Source organism: Mustela putorius, unplaced genomic scaffold (assembly GCF_011764305.1).
Source record: "Mustela putorius furo isolate JIRA1106 unplaced genomic scaffold, ASM1176430v1.1 tig00000905_pilon_pilon_pilon, whole genome shotgun sequence".
In the NCBI taxonomy this organism is placed as follows: Eukaryota; Metazoa; Chordata; class Mammalia; order Carnivora; family Mustelidae; genus Mustela; species Mustela putorius.
This window is the reverse complement of record NW_025421511.1, coordinates 36,539-51,282: the sequence shown is the minus strand read 5'-3', so window position 1 is coordinate 51,282 and position 14,744 is coordinate 36,539.

Here is a 14,744-nt window from a genome sequence, read left to right as displayed (position 1 = left end):
ATGCAACTAAAACTTAAGTTGTTAATTTGTGTTCTAACCACAAAATTCTCCTTGATTCTGTAGAATCAACCTACAGAAGTCCTGCTGTCACTGTCTGATCCCTCTTTCCATCTCACTTCTCCTTGATTCCAATTCCTTTTCTCATGATGAAAACTTGCCCTTTCGGCAGACTTTCTCTCCTTTTTTCTGTCCCCAGTGATTAAGAGCTCCAGCTTCCACAATCAGGCAGCTCACATCTGAACCAGTCTGTACCAGCTTGGATCCTTGACAAGCACCTGGGTCTTCCAGAGGGGTGACTAAAAGGATGTTTATTCTAGGGAAGCCTGGTTGGCTCAGTCAATTAAGTATCTGCCTTGGGCTCAGGTCATGACCCCAATGTTCTGGAATCAAGTCCCTTTGTACTTCCTGCTCAGCAGAGAGTCTGCTTCTCCCTCTCCCTGCTGCTCCCCCTGCTTGTCCTCTCTCTCTCTGACAAATAAATAAAGTCTTTAAAAAAAAAAAAGTGTGGGACTTGTGGCCTTCAGCACACCTCTGTACACCTCTGCAATGTCCCTGGTCCTTCCTCGGCATCATAATTGTCCCCCTGTGCCCTCTGGTCTCACCTGCCCCTCACTACGCCAATGCAGACTTATGCACTTCTCCTCTATTTCCAGGCACTTCCTCAAATTGCCTCAAGAGGCTCCTTGATTTAGCTCTTTCTCTCAGAGGCATCGGCCATCTTAGTTTTTCTTTAAAAGCATTAAAATATTCTCAAAAAGCAGGTTTGTGAACTGCCATGCAAATTACAGCATATAAAACTGAGGCAAAGAGAAAGACTAAAATACTTCTAAAATTCATATAATGGAATGCTCTCTATCTGGTTTTCTTCAAGAATAGAAGAGGCATTATAAATTTCTTCTAACATAGTGAATATAATATGGATTAACATTCCTTAAAGTTGTCTTAGTATTTGGAGTATAGAGGAAAAGTCCTTCAACTCCATCTCAGAAACTTAAGAGTTAATAAGTAAACAATGCCAAAAGTTATGTGACAAAAGGTGCAAAAAAGTTAATGCATTGAAGCAATAAATTAACATGTAGACAGATGGTATAACCTTCCTGTGAAAATAAGATTCTAAAATTTACACTTCTGTGAAACCCAAATGTGATCATCAGAGTTCTCTCTAACAAGTCTTATTAGAATTGATTAAATTATATCCCTCTGGGTTTAGAAATAATGCCAATTAACCCTCATAGAGGATTTTTAAAAATGACATTGGTTACTGGACAAATAGATACCTACTGATTTTACTTAAGGCATTCTGGGGAAGAGGAAAAATAAAATATTAAGGTATACTCCAAACATTTTTGTTTTTCAGTGTCTGTGCATTTTTGTGTGTATATTTCAGCTATTTCGACTGAATAGACACATAGACATATATAGAAACATGTTAATTTTCAGATGACTAATGAAAAATGAGTGAACATCAGCAGCTCTTTCTCTTTAAACAATAATTTACCTAGTACTCATAAACAAGGCAACACATTAAGATATCCATTTATTAAATCAATTACTCCATCATTTGTAATTTTGTCTACTGAAAATTTATCCACAAGTCTGCAAAGAAAATTGCCCAAAGAAAACAACAAAATGATCACCAAAAACATCTTGTATGAGATACTATTATAATTAAGAGTGTAGTCACAGGGGTGCCTGGGTGACTCAGGGGGTTAAAGCCTCTGCCTTCGGCTCGGGTCATGATCCCAGAGTCCTCGGATCGAGCCCTGCATCGGGCTCTCTGCTCACCGGAGAGCCTGCTTCCCCCTCTCTCTCTGCCTGCCTCTCTGCCTACTTGTGATATTTGTCTGTCAAATAAATAAATAAAATCTTTAAAAAAAATTGATCTCTGTCTGTCAAATAAGATCTTTTTTTAAAAAAGCATAAATAAGTAAAATTATGTGCATACCATTCTCATGAAATTGTAGAGACCATCAAATGAACCAAGGAATGAGAAAGCACCAGCAAGATGTATATTCTACATAAGAAGCTTAATAAATAAACCTTCATTTAATCTAAATCTAATATTAAAAAATTTTGTCCTTTCACTATTTCCTATATACTTTAAAATGAATCCTTAATTTTTAAAAGTGGTCAAAAAATGTGATACTATCTCTCTTAAGTCTCCATTCTATGACAGACTCTTATTATGGAAACAGCTAAATATTCGTAATTCAAAATCTCAAACATTCATGCTTACAATCATAAAACGTTGAGGGTGCCCTAAGTTACATTTAATTACCTAACATTTGTTTCTACTATATTTCATTTTCCTACAGACCTTTATTTAGTTGTCTATTTTCCATTGTATTAACTCACCTCATTAATTTAACAGTTATTTACTGAGCATGTGTCATATAGTAAAAATGTAATGAAAGAGTTCCATAAGGAACAGATTACGGTCTATGGAAAACTGGAAGAAAATACATGAAAAGCTGGTCTAAAAGGTAAAAAAATTTTAAAAAGTATCTTTTATAAAAGAGGCATAATGAAACACACAGGAGAATGTGGCACCACGCTCCTTACAGAAGTGCAAATCCAAGCAATGCCTTTCCATTAGCTGCAGGTCAGTAAAGATTGTGGAATAAAGAAACAGTGATGACAAGTCTGGGGACGTATCATTGATCAACACCCACATATAATTTGTTAGAGAAACAAAATGTTCCATGAGAAAGCCAGAAAGCAAGAGGCTGGAGGCATTTTAAAAATAGAATGTAATACTATGAAGCCAAAGAAAAAAGATTTTTCTTTTTTTTTTTAATATTTTATTTATTATTTATTTGACAGACAGAGATCACAAATAGGCAGAGGGGCAGGCAGAGAGAGAGAAGGAAGCAGGCTCCCTGCTGAGCAGAGAGCCCGATGTGGGGCTCGATTCCAGGACCCTGAGATCATGACCTGAGCCGAAGGCAGAGGCTTTAACCCACTAAGCCACACAGGTGCTCCGAAAAAAGATTTTTCAATAGAAGACATGTAGTCAACGTTTTTCAGAGACCTCAGTGAGGGTGAGGAACCATAAAAGACCCTTGGCCTTGGGACAGAGCTCCGCTGACTTGAGAGAACAGTTTTAGAGCTGGGATGTGGGGGGGAGAAAGGAACAGACACTGAAGGAGTAAAACAAATGGGTTTGACCCACACTTCTGAAACTTTGAGAAATTGGGAGATTTGATGTTACTTAAGAACAATGAAATGTCAATGGCAAGCTTATTTAGAAATGAGAAGGTGACTATCTTAAAAGTCAAGAGGAAAGGGACAGTGATGATGAGATTAAATATGGGAAAGGAGGAAACAGAAGTTACCAGAAAAGGTAAATCTTTTTCTATGCTGAAAAAATATGGGATCCTTGTTTTGAAATAAATGAGAAATGGGAGAAGGGGAAAATTTATACAGCTCCCTTCAAATGGCATTAATCTTTCTAATTAATCCAGGTGATGGCTCTCTGCACAGAATGAGAAGGAAAGTATGCAGGATTACTGAACAATTGTGTGTTTTTTTTGTTTTGTTTTCCTTTTACCACACTGTATCCTTTCTACTTGGAATCTTAAGAGCATTTGGATTTCCTTTTGTGGAATTACCCATGCCCCAGTATTTGTGGTGTGCTACAACATGAAACCCAGGTGCCTGCCTCGAATCACAAAAGCTGAGGGGGGTAGGTCTTGCTTCTCACTACTCCATAGAGCCAAGAAGCAGACACGTGTCCTTTGCTTAGCCAGAGGATTTACTCCTGGGACTTTGAACCTTGATGCAAGACTAGAGAAAGGGTGGAAAAAACATACTTCCCAGCAGCTGTACCCTGATATGTTCCTGCCAAATAATCATTCCCTTAGCTCCTGCTTTCGGGCTTCCCCAGCTGTCTTGGTCTTGTCCTCTACGAAGCTGTTTCTCCAGACTTCCTGCACTTCTGTGTGCATTGATATCAAGCCAGTAAATTTCATTTTGCTTAAGTTGTCCATAAGTAGTTTTGCTTCTTGTGACAACAGCCTCCCCCCCCCCCCACACACACACACATAACTGGCAGAGTTGGAAGACGGAAGGAGGACAGAGCATTCGTAATTGTGATCACGGGATAATTAACAGCCAACTAGAGGTGAAAGAGAGTCACAGTAGCACCAAATACAGAGTTAAAATTCAAAGACATAAAGTTACAGTTTCACAGTGGCCAAGTGTAATGATCTGCCTGATAACTCTTCTGCAATCAGGTGATACACTTCAAAAGTTAGACAGTTGAGATGCCCATTACTGGTAAAGGTACTGTGTGTGTACTGCCTCCCTAAAGACACTACTGAAATACCCAGACACTGCAAAATGATTTATAACAAATCCATAGAAAAGCAGTAGATGGTGATTCAAGATTATTCCAAGGTCCCGGGACACAGAAGTATCGCCTTGGTTCTCAAGGGCAGACTATACAGAGAATCTTCTATTTTTAGAGCCATGACTTCCCACTGCTAGACTAGCCCTCGATGTCTTGTAATGATAAAGCAAGCAATAAAAAAAAAACCTACAAGCAAGTGCAAAAAAGGGAATATGAGGTCTAACAGCAAGTACTGGTTTTATTTCTAATTGCTTGCTTGACTGGCGAAATCAGATACCTTTTTGTCTTTTTTTTTTTTTTTCATCTGTAGATTGAGAAGATTAGACAAAATTTTCACTCAGCTCAAAGCTTCCGGAACCTGCGCTGTGATTTCTCTATGCAGTTTGACTCCCATATGGTACACAAATCTAAAAATAATATTACTGTGGGAAGACACCTAGGAGGAGTGTCGTGACAGTGCCGTGAGTTTCAGATGAGCAGTTTCATGAAGGAGTTCCGACTAGATCACCAGCACACTGATTTTCTTACGAGGATGAGCTACAGGAGTCATAATATGACTCCTGCCATGGGCGAAGCCATGCTTAAATTCATTAAATAGATTAGATGTGAAGTATTAAGGAAGTTTTAAAAACTAAAATTATACTTTGCATTTTACTAACATATACTGTACTTTATGTCCTCAATTTCTGGGAGAAAACATGCCGCTCTATTTTCGGTTTTTACTTCTGGTTGTGGAGGAGATACATTTCTCTGTGAAAGCTGTCTCTTGAATACCATGGTAACCACATCTTCGCAGTTAAGTCTGTCCCATCAGATGCGCAATTTAAGACATTTGCAAATGCCACCGAGGATCACACTAAACAGACCGGAAAGGCTACGCTGCAACATGAAAATGGGAACACTGCTGAGTGTTAGTCAAAATAAAATGCCAAGAATGGGGAAGAGGGATAGGATCCAACCCATACAACAACTTTTGCCGCTGCTCTGAACAATCCAGGAGTTCTTTCTTTCTTTTCCTCCCAGTAAGTCCTCGCTCCTCACAGGCTTCTCTGGTTATCTGCACTGGGGCTGAAGCCCAGGGTGTGAAGAGACAGGGGCTAGGAAGCGCAAGAGTCCAGTGAAGGGGTAAGAGAAGTTAACAAAGATGGGTGACACCATCCTGATGGGGTTCTGCACAAGCAGAATGTGCTTCAAGGTCCAGTTCTGTAGGTTCTAGAAGCATTACTGGAAGGGATACACCTCGATGATTCCCTGCCAACAAGGAAATGATGTCCAGTAGGAAATCCAGCAGCAAGTGCATCTGTCCTGAGGTGAATGCAGCTAACAGAGTCATCTGTGGGTCCCTGAGAGGCAGAGTCTACTCTGCTCTCCTCTGAGGAACAGTTTTTTTGTTTTGTTTTGTTTTTCTGCTTCAGCCACAGGAGGGGGTGGGAAGTAAATCAGTCGTTTTGATGTGACAATCAAGATAAGTGACACTAGATGTAGTAGGCTGGCAATCTGGTGTTCCATCCTCTTACAACAAAAGAACAGTTGAGTACCTTTATACAGAAACAACAAAAGGGGGGGGGGAATGGCTATTTTCCTCTGCTAAATATCATAGGTAAGAAATTGAACTAATTTTTGGTAAATAATTTTTGATTAAAAAAGGATACTACTTATTATTGAATGTTTAAGAAAATCATCAAAATAATAATGATAGTGATCATAATAATGAAAATTACTGAAAAATATTTTCCTAAACACCCACTAGGTCAAACAACAATCAACATATGATTTGTAGTCAAAGTGTTTTAAAAAAATAATTTGGGGAAAAGTTGATTAAAATAGTTTACACCTTGGGAGGCCTGGGTGTCTCAGCGGGTTGAGCCTCTGCCTTCAGCTCAGGTCACAATCTCAGGGTCCTGGGATAGAGCCCCACATGGGGCTCTCTGCTCAACAGAGAGCCTGCTTCACCCTCTCTCTCTGTCTGCCTCTCTGCCTACTTGTGATCTCTCTCTCTCTGTTAAATAAATAAAATCTTTAAAATAAATGAGTAAATAAATAAATAATACTTTACATCTAACCTTTTAGATTAGTAGTTTCTTATAAGTTTATCTACCTGTAGTTTACAATTATCAATTTAATCAACTAAAATTGGAAACTCTGTGTCTCATTTCCTCTACTTCCAGGGATATAAGGCAAGAAAGCATATTATTTTCCATTTTGCCTGAGGTAGGGTGCTTCTTTAGTAACACCTGTTATTATTATTTTTTAGTGTCATAATTTTTCTTTAATATTTTCCATGAGGTTTGCTATGGACTTATCAAAATATTTAAAGGTAACTGACACAGCTAGTAATTTAATGCATGAGTGAGTACTGAAATTATTTTATGCTCCTGGATGGCTAATAAAACTTCCAGTAAAGAATGATAAATTTTCAATATTAATCTTGAATTTATAGAATACCTTTTCATATTAAATACAAATGAAAAGCTCATCTTTTTTTCATGTTATTTATCTTTAGATTTCTGACAAATATTTAAAATTCTTCTTTTACAAAGCTAAGAAGATTACTAGAGAGACCCAGCCTACCACCTTTATAGACGTTGAAATTTTTAAGTTTCTCTTTCTCCTTTTCATCCTCTCTTTAAACTGCCTTTAAGTTTTCTTCCTTCATACATTTAAAGAATATTGATATACACACTGTGAGGCATATCACATGCCAGACACTCTATAAGGAATGTGTAGGGAAATGTAAGAAACAAGGTTCAAAAGAATTCAGTCTAGTTGGGAGACAGATTTGTAAAATAACAGTATTATCATAAAGGATAATAACAGAAGTATGAGGACGATCGTGTTCACACAGTTAAAGATTAATCTTCCATTGGGAAAAGTCAAGGAACTTACGAAACAGGAGAAAAACAAGAGCAGGGTCTTGGAGAAATTAAGGAATTCACTAAGCACTCAAGTTGACAAAGGGATTCTAAGCAGCAGGCACAACTGATACACATTTTTAGAGCTCATGAAATCATACAACCAGATCAAAGATATTAAAAAGACTCATGTTTCCATATATACTCAAGTGCAGCAGGGAGAAGAGTAGTGATAGTGCTGGAACAGGAGTCAGTGTCTAACTATGGAATCTGTACCATCTTAAGGTATTTATATTACCTCCTGGAGCCAATGAAGAATTATGGGATTAAAACATGAGGTCATTAATCTAATTGGTTTTGTGGCATTTTGGTTTGGAATTTCTTGTTCTAAAAATATGCACATTGAAGCTACTGCTCTAGATTAGCCATGTACAACAGAAATACAATGACTACAATACAATGAATAGGATACAACGTAATCTTAAATTTTCTAGTAGCCACATAACATTAACATTATCATCATATCATCGAATCATTATAAATATAAAAGTGATATTTTACAATATTTATAACAAAGTCTTCAAAATCTACTTTGTATTTTATACTTATAACACATCTCAATTTAGATGTTAAATTTCCATCAGAAATACTTGATCTGCTTATTATACATCATAGAATCTACAGTCGGAAAAGTAGATTCTCATTTCTAAGTTACTCCAAATATACTTAACTAAATTGGGTATAAAGATCATTTTCCTTTGACTCCGGCAATAAAATTCACATAACTCATTCACTTTTTTAAGAATAGATTTGGCTTTAAAATGAAAGCATATTATTCAAAACAATGTTTCAAAAGTACATCTGTCCAGGGTAAGTTAATTAACTAACTTTGTGTCAACTCAATATTAACACCAAATTCACAGAGACATTGCATAAATTAAAAAAACAAATAAAGAAGAAAAAATGCTCAATTTCTTCTTACTGCTGTCACAGCGAATTTACATAATGCTGTTAATTACAACATTCTACACACTGATTCATTGTAGAAAAATGTATAGAATCATCATTGACTTGTATTATGAAAAGTTTCAATTTCAAAATAAATTCTCATAGCTGTCTAGCTAAATCAAAAATAAGCTTTTCCTTTCCTTGGAGCTTCAAATTTAGCTTATTCGTATGCAGTGTGATATTAATGACAAAATGTAAATCACATTGCCATTTCTGTCCCTGATTATTGAATATCTGGCAAGCATTAGTTTTGTTTCAAGAAAGCTTGAATGGAGTTAACTGCATATCTTTATAAAATTCTTCCATGACTCAACCAATACGCATTGGCAAAGAACACAACATCATTAAGATTCATTGTCTTCTACTTCTTTCAACATTTCCATACACTGGTGATGATTCATATCACTTACACAAATTTTCTGAACAGTTTTCACAGCCATATCCATGATTCTTTCATGAAGTTTGCTTTAGGAAACTGAGCACAGATGTTTCAAAATGTATCATACGGTGGAATAAAGTAATAAAGAAAAGGTCAGTCTCTTGTTTTAAAAACTCCAATAAATCTAATATTTGGCTTTAAAAATACCAGAAGCACCATTTATCATGAGAGAAACTGTTCTTTTTCATGTCTAAATGAAACGCTCCTTTGACATATGTAAAAGTTTCAAAAATGTTGACAGCTGAGTTCAGATCCCTTTGTAGATTTGCAAGTCCTTTGAGTCAGAATGGTAATATGAAAGAGACAGGCAAAACCACATGCTGGTGAGAATACTGAGCAGCTGGAACTCACATACACCCATGGATGCAGTTCAAATCGGAAAACTCTTTGTTAGCTATTAAATCTGAATAGATCCAAATGGTATGACTCAGCAATTTTATTCCTCAGGAATATACCTTCCGGAAATGTATATACGCATGTGCAGCAAAAGATATACAAAAAGAGTCCAAAGTAATCCTTTCAAATAGTATCCAAATCCAGAAAACAACTGAAATACCAGAATGAAAAAATAAACTGTGGTATAACAATACTGTGGAATACTATAAAGCAGTGAGAATGAGTTAACTACACTATATGCAGCAAAACAAATGAGACCCACAAGAAAAATAGCAACTGGTAGAAACCAGACACAGAAGAGGGTATTCTTTATGACTCTAATACAGTCAACAAACCACTGGCACATTTTATCAAGAACAAAAGGGAAAAGTCAAAGACAGTTTTAGATGTAATAGGATATAGCTATAAAACTTGAAAAAATAAAAAAATATTATAAATGAAGTATTTTACAAAATGTGGATGAAATCAGTATTCTGAACATTTCAAAAGGAAACAGTAACTTGCATATCATTATCACAATTTAAAGAATGAATGTTTAGTTAAAAATGTACCCACTGATGATAAACAAGAGCCAGACAGTATTAAATGAAAGCCCTGTGAAAACTTTAAGGAAAAATAACTCCTAATTTAAACAAATTATTTTGCAAAATAGAAAGAGAGCAAATTTCACAATTAAATATAATAATACCAAATAAATCTTGATGCTAAAGACAGAAAAGGGTATCATCAAAAAGGGAAATTTAATTTGATTTTAATTATGAACTGAGATTCATAAAATCTAATTTAAAATGTAAAAAATAACACATAATAACCAAGTAGAATACAAAGATGGCTTAACATTAGAAAATCTTATTGCAATATTGTATGGATATTATGCCATGTTCGCTAATAAAAAGTCTCAATATTTAAAATTGGATATTTTCCCCACAATTTTATAAACTAAGGTAATTTTTGGTAAATTCCCAGAAGAAACCCATGGAACATAACATGATGAATCTGAAAGCAATACATAAAGAGCCCAAAGTAGGTAAAGCAGCTATGAAGAAGAAATAGAACACTACATCTGAAACTAATGATGTACTACTAGGTGTTGGTTAATCAAATTTAAATTAAAAAAAAAAAGAAATAGAGAAGAAAAAGTAATTAAATACTGAGGTACTATCAAATTAAAGAATATAAGAAAATATAGATCCATGCTCTAGATCCATGCACACATGGAAACTAGAGTTGGGAATGAAGTGATGTCATGAAACAGAAGGGAAAGATGTGCATGGTTCAAAAAGAAAAATAGACACATACCTCAAACTACACACACACACACACACACACACACACACACACCAGGTCAGGTCCAAGTGAAGACCTAATGTGAAAGTAGCACTTTGCAACTTTTAGAAGAAAACTAAAGAGACCAACTTGAGGTCATTAGGATAGAGTATGATTTTTTTAAAGAGATGCATAACACAAACCACAAAGAAGAAACTAGTAAACTTGATCACATTAAAATTAAAATGTCCTGGGTGAGAAAATAACACAAAAAGGGAAAAAGACTTCAACTGAATAGTGTCTAAAATATGTAAAAATATACTAAAAATCGATAAGCAAAAGACCCAAAATTCAATGGGAAAATGAACAAATAATACAAGGAAGTCATGTACAAAATTGAAAAACTGAGTGGTCACAAAAGCCCAAAAAATGGACAGCTCATTAATTACTACAGGAAATCATATCTTAATGGCAAAAAGATTCTAACGCACACCCAGAAGACTGACAAAATTTACGCTTGGAAACAAGTATTGTGGAAAGATTCAGGGAAATAAGCTCTATCCGATACAGGACAAAGCAAAAATGTATACAATTCAGTCTTGGAGAAAACTTGGCAATACCTAGTAAATCTGAAATGGTAATTTTGTTTTAGAATAAACACCATAGAGAAACCCATGTGCATCTATGTAACACACATTTGCATTCATGTTTTCAACAGCACTACTGCAGTAACTTAAATAACAGCAGACCCACATAATTAAACTGACTGTGCACACGTAGGTGACTATGTGGCTTATTTGTACAATGACGCACCACACACGGTTAAAAGCAACGAATGAGATGCATCAAGAATGCGCATTTTAACGAGCCAATTATTAAAGATCTCGCATACAGCATGATGTCACCTATGTAAATTTTAAGGAAAATATCAAGATTAAACATATAAATTGCATATCTATATATGTATAAATACATACAGATATATGAAAAGAGAGCCCTTGACACCGGTGAGTAGAGCTGATTGTATCAACTAGGAAGTGGCCTAGAACTTACTTCTAAGAATTTCATAACGTGAACTTCAGGTTCTTCTATCAGACATAAATAATTTTGCAGAACATCAGTATCAGACAAGGCCACTCTGTGACCATTAGAGTCAAGATAAAAACAAGACCACTATCCATTCATGTTGAACACAGGCAAACCTGGAATATCACACAAATGACCCCTACACTAGCTAATAATGAGCAACTATTGCTTCTTTACCAAATACAGCGTTAGCCTATCCATTCTTTCCTCCTTTTAGATAAGACTTGCTAAGATATTCAATCACAGAATTACTCCTTGCTAACAGTAAACAATCCAGAGCAAAACCCACTTTCTTAAATCCTGCCTTCAAAATCTCCTAACACATGTGCTAATCTATTAAAAGTCTTTTCTAACACTCTGAGATTCCTCACACGTCCCTCCCTCATTGAAATACACCCAACTTACTCAAATACAGGAGTGTCCCTTGTGGTCTTTGGTTTGGAGGTGAGTAATTAAGACAGAAACATACACAGAAAAAAAAAAATCACTCTAGTTTCAGGACAGTGGTTATTCCTTGGGAGAGAGTAAGGGAGAAGGGCAGGGAATGAGAACTTGAACAATCTCTGAAAAATTACTTTGCTCTTTCTTCTTTTTAAGAAATATAAAGTATTGGACCAAATTTAGCCTGGGAAAAGCAGAGTCAGAGACTAATCTGAAGCTCAGCTCACAATTTCAAAGCTCATTTAGATAATTATAGGACTAAATAAAGAATAAAATGAAAAGGCAAGGCTATGATTCATAATATCGCAAGCTGTGAGGCTATGGTATTGCCAAGAACAGAGATCAACACACAGGACTGAGAGCTGCAACGTGGCTTTGGCTCACTGGTATGTCATATGCTGTGTGTTGTATGTTGTGTGTTGTATGTGTGTTGCCACTGGGGCTGAGCAAGGTCAGAGTGCTCCTTTGACAAGCAGTCTACTGGTTTCAAGTGATCAATCTTGTAACTTTGACACCTTTTGTTAACCCAAGCAAACTACAACTCCCCCTGAAGTGGAACAAAACTGGCCTGCCTGGGTAGCTCAGTCGGTTAAGCATCCAGCTCTTGATTTCAGCTCAGGGTCATGGGATCGAGCCCCAGGGCAAACTCCGTGCTCAGCCCTGAGTCGGCTTGAGATTCTTTTCCTCTTCCTCTCCCTCCCTCTCTGCTCCTGCCCCCAGGTGTGCATGTTCTTTCTATCTCTCAAATAAATAAATAAAACCTTTTTGAAAATCTCAAAGAAAAAACTAACAAAATGGCAGCTTGTTAATGTGAATCATCCCCATTGAGAGATGGTGTCACAGGTAGGTATCCAGCATTTGAATACTTAAAATCTTTAAGCCTTTAAAGTAGTCTCTTATCTCACTCTAATTCACTTTATTAACTTTAAAGAATTTGGATCTAGAAAAAATTATGCAACTTACTGTTCCCTTTTCCTTCCCTAGTTCTGCCCCCGTTCTCAATCACCTGTGCTCTCTTCTCTCAGCAGAATATCCGTCCCTCTTGTCCCACGTTCCAAACTCTTATCTATCCTTCAATTTGTAATTCATACACTATTTCACAAAAATTCTTAGACAATCCTACTAGAAACTACTGGGTCATTCCAGAAAAAAATTTTTTGCACTTTATTTTTACTTATTTTATTTGTTTGTCCATACTGTCATTCATTTACTCAATTAATATTTTTATTCGTTTTGTAAGAGACAGCACTAAGAATTGTCCACTGTGGCTGTCGCATGTGCCTGACCCGCACGGCTGTGTCCTCTTCCCATTGTCTCTCGCACATGGCTTTCACCCTCTATTCCATTTCTGACCGACCCTTCATGCTCTTTGGTGAATATCCACAGAGCCCTCTTTGCTAAACCTCATTAAAAATTCCATCTTTCTTCTGAGTCTTCCTGCCTGACATTTTTAAATAAAGGTTTTAATGACGTTCTGGTTGATTTCCCTCCACAGCTTCTATGCAGAGACTCAGATCAGGACTGCACATTCTGGGGCTCAGCACAGGCCCCTCCAACTTGCCAGACCCCCTGCGGCTATCTTAGGAGTCCCAGTGACTGCAGCCGGGCCAGCCCTGCTCCTGGCCCTGTGCTCTGTTCCCTTGGAAGCACTGCCTAAGCTTTTACCCTTCCATCTTTACAGTTCTGTATAGAAGACTTCTGTATCTTTGGTTTTACTACCTAGTGAGACACATGGGTAAGATGGGAGTTGGGGGCCAGTGACGCCGGGCCTTAAAGGGTCTGATTCTCAGATTCTCTGGTTTTTAATCAACTGCCTAGTCATTTTAATGAACCTGTGGGTTGTTGCCCAATTCCTAAATTCTGGCAGAATTTTATCATATACAATTCTGGATTTTATGGACCAAGCTAGGGAAACCTGGCATATGAATAAAATTATCATTTTGTGAGATGCCTAGAAAAAAGAGTTTACAAATTTCAAACACTCAATGAGCTATACATTTTATAAAGGGGTCTCTAAAATTTTAAATGGCTTCCCTTAAGAACTCTTTAGAAAAAATAATAAAAACATGCAGTACCTAAAATTAAACAAATTCTTTCTTTCCTAAATGGTGGATCGGCCTCTTCCTTGGCTCCTGTAAGTTGACCCTTTGGTCTTGCCCTTTTCTCTGTTCCTTTAGCACCTTCATGGCACCCTCTTTCTCCCTCTTAAACACATTCTTCTGAGTGCATCATATTCCTTCCTAATTTTTTTAAAAATTTTATTCATTTATTTGACAGAGAGCACAAGTAGGCACAGTAGCAGGCAGAGGGAGGAGAAGCAGGCTCCCTTCTGTGTAAGGAGCTTGACAAGGGGCTCGATCCCAGGACCCTGGGATCATGACCTGAGCCGAAGGCAGTCGCTTAACCAACTGAGCCACCCAGGCGCCGCCTAAATTCTTATAATTTAGCCGAAGATGATGATCAACCATATGGATTTTACACGTTCAAATCTTTGCTTAGCTCAGAACTGCATAACCTAGTTAAGAAATTCCCTAAGTTAAGAAATTCCCATCCTAAAAAAAAGATAGGAGTTCACTGAAGAATTTAAGTCGATCCTAGGAAATTATAGCCTAGGATACCCTGATATCTATCAAGTCACTCATTTCTTCATGTGACCTGGAGATGCTGAAAAACTTGGTAAGAGAAAGCAGTATCAATTTATTTATTAAGAAAATAGTACAAAATATTATGATCCAAATCTGACCCCAAAGAGCTTTATTTGATATTTCTGAAATGTTACCTGTCACAATGGTTTAGCCAAAAATCTAGTCCTAAAAATAGAAGGATGAATTAATTTCTAATTTCAGAGGGTTCCAGCATTTATTTGACTCCTACCTTCCAAAAATAATCTGGTCTCCATAAAAAT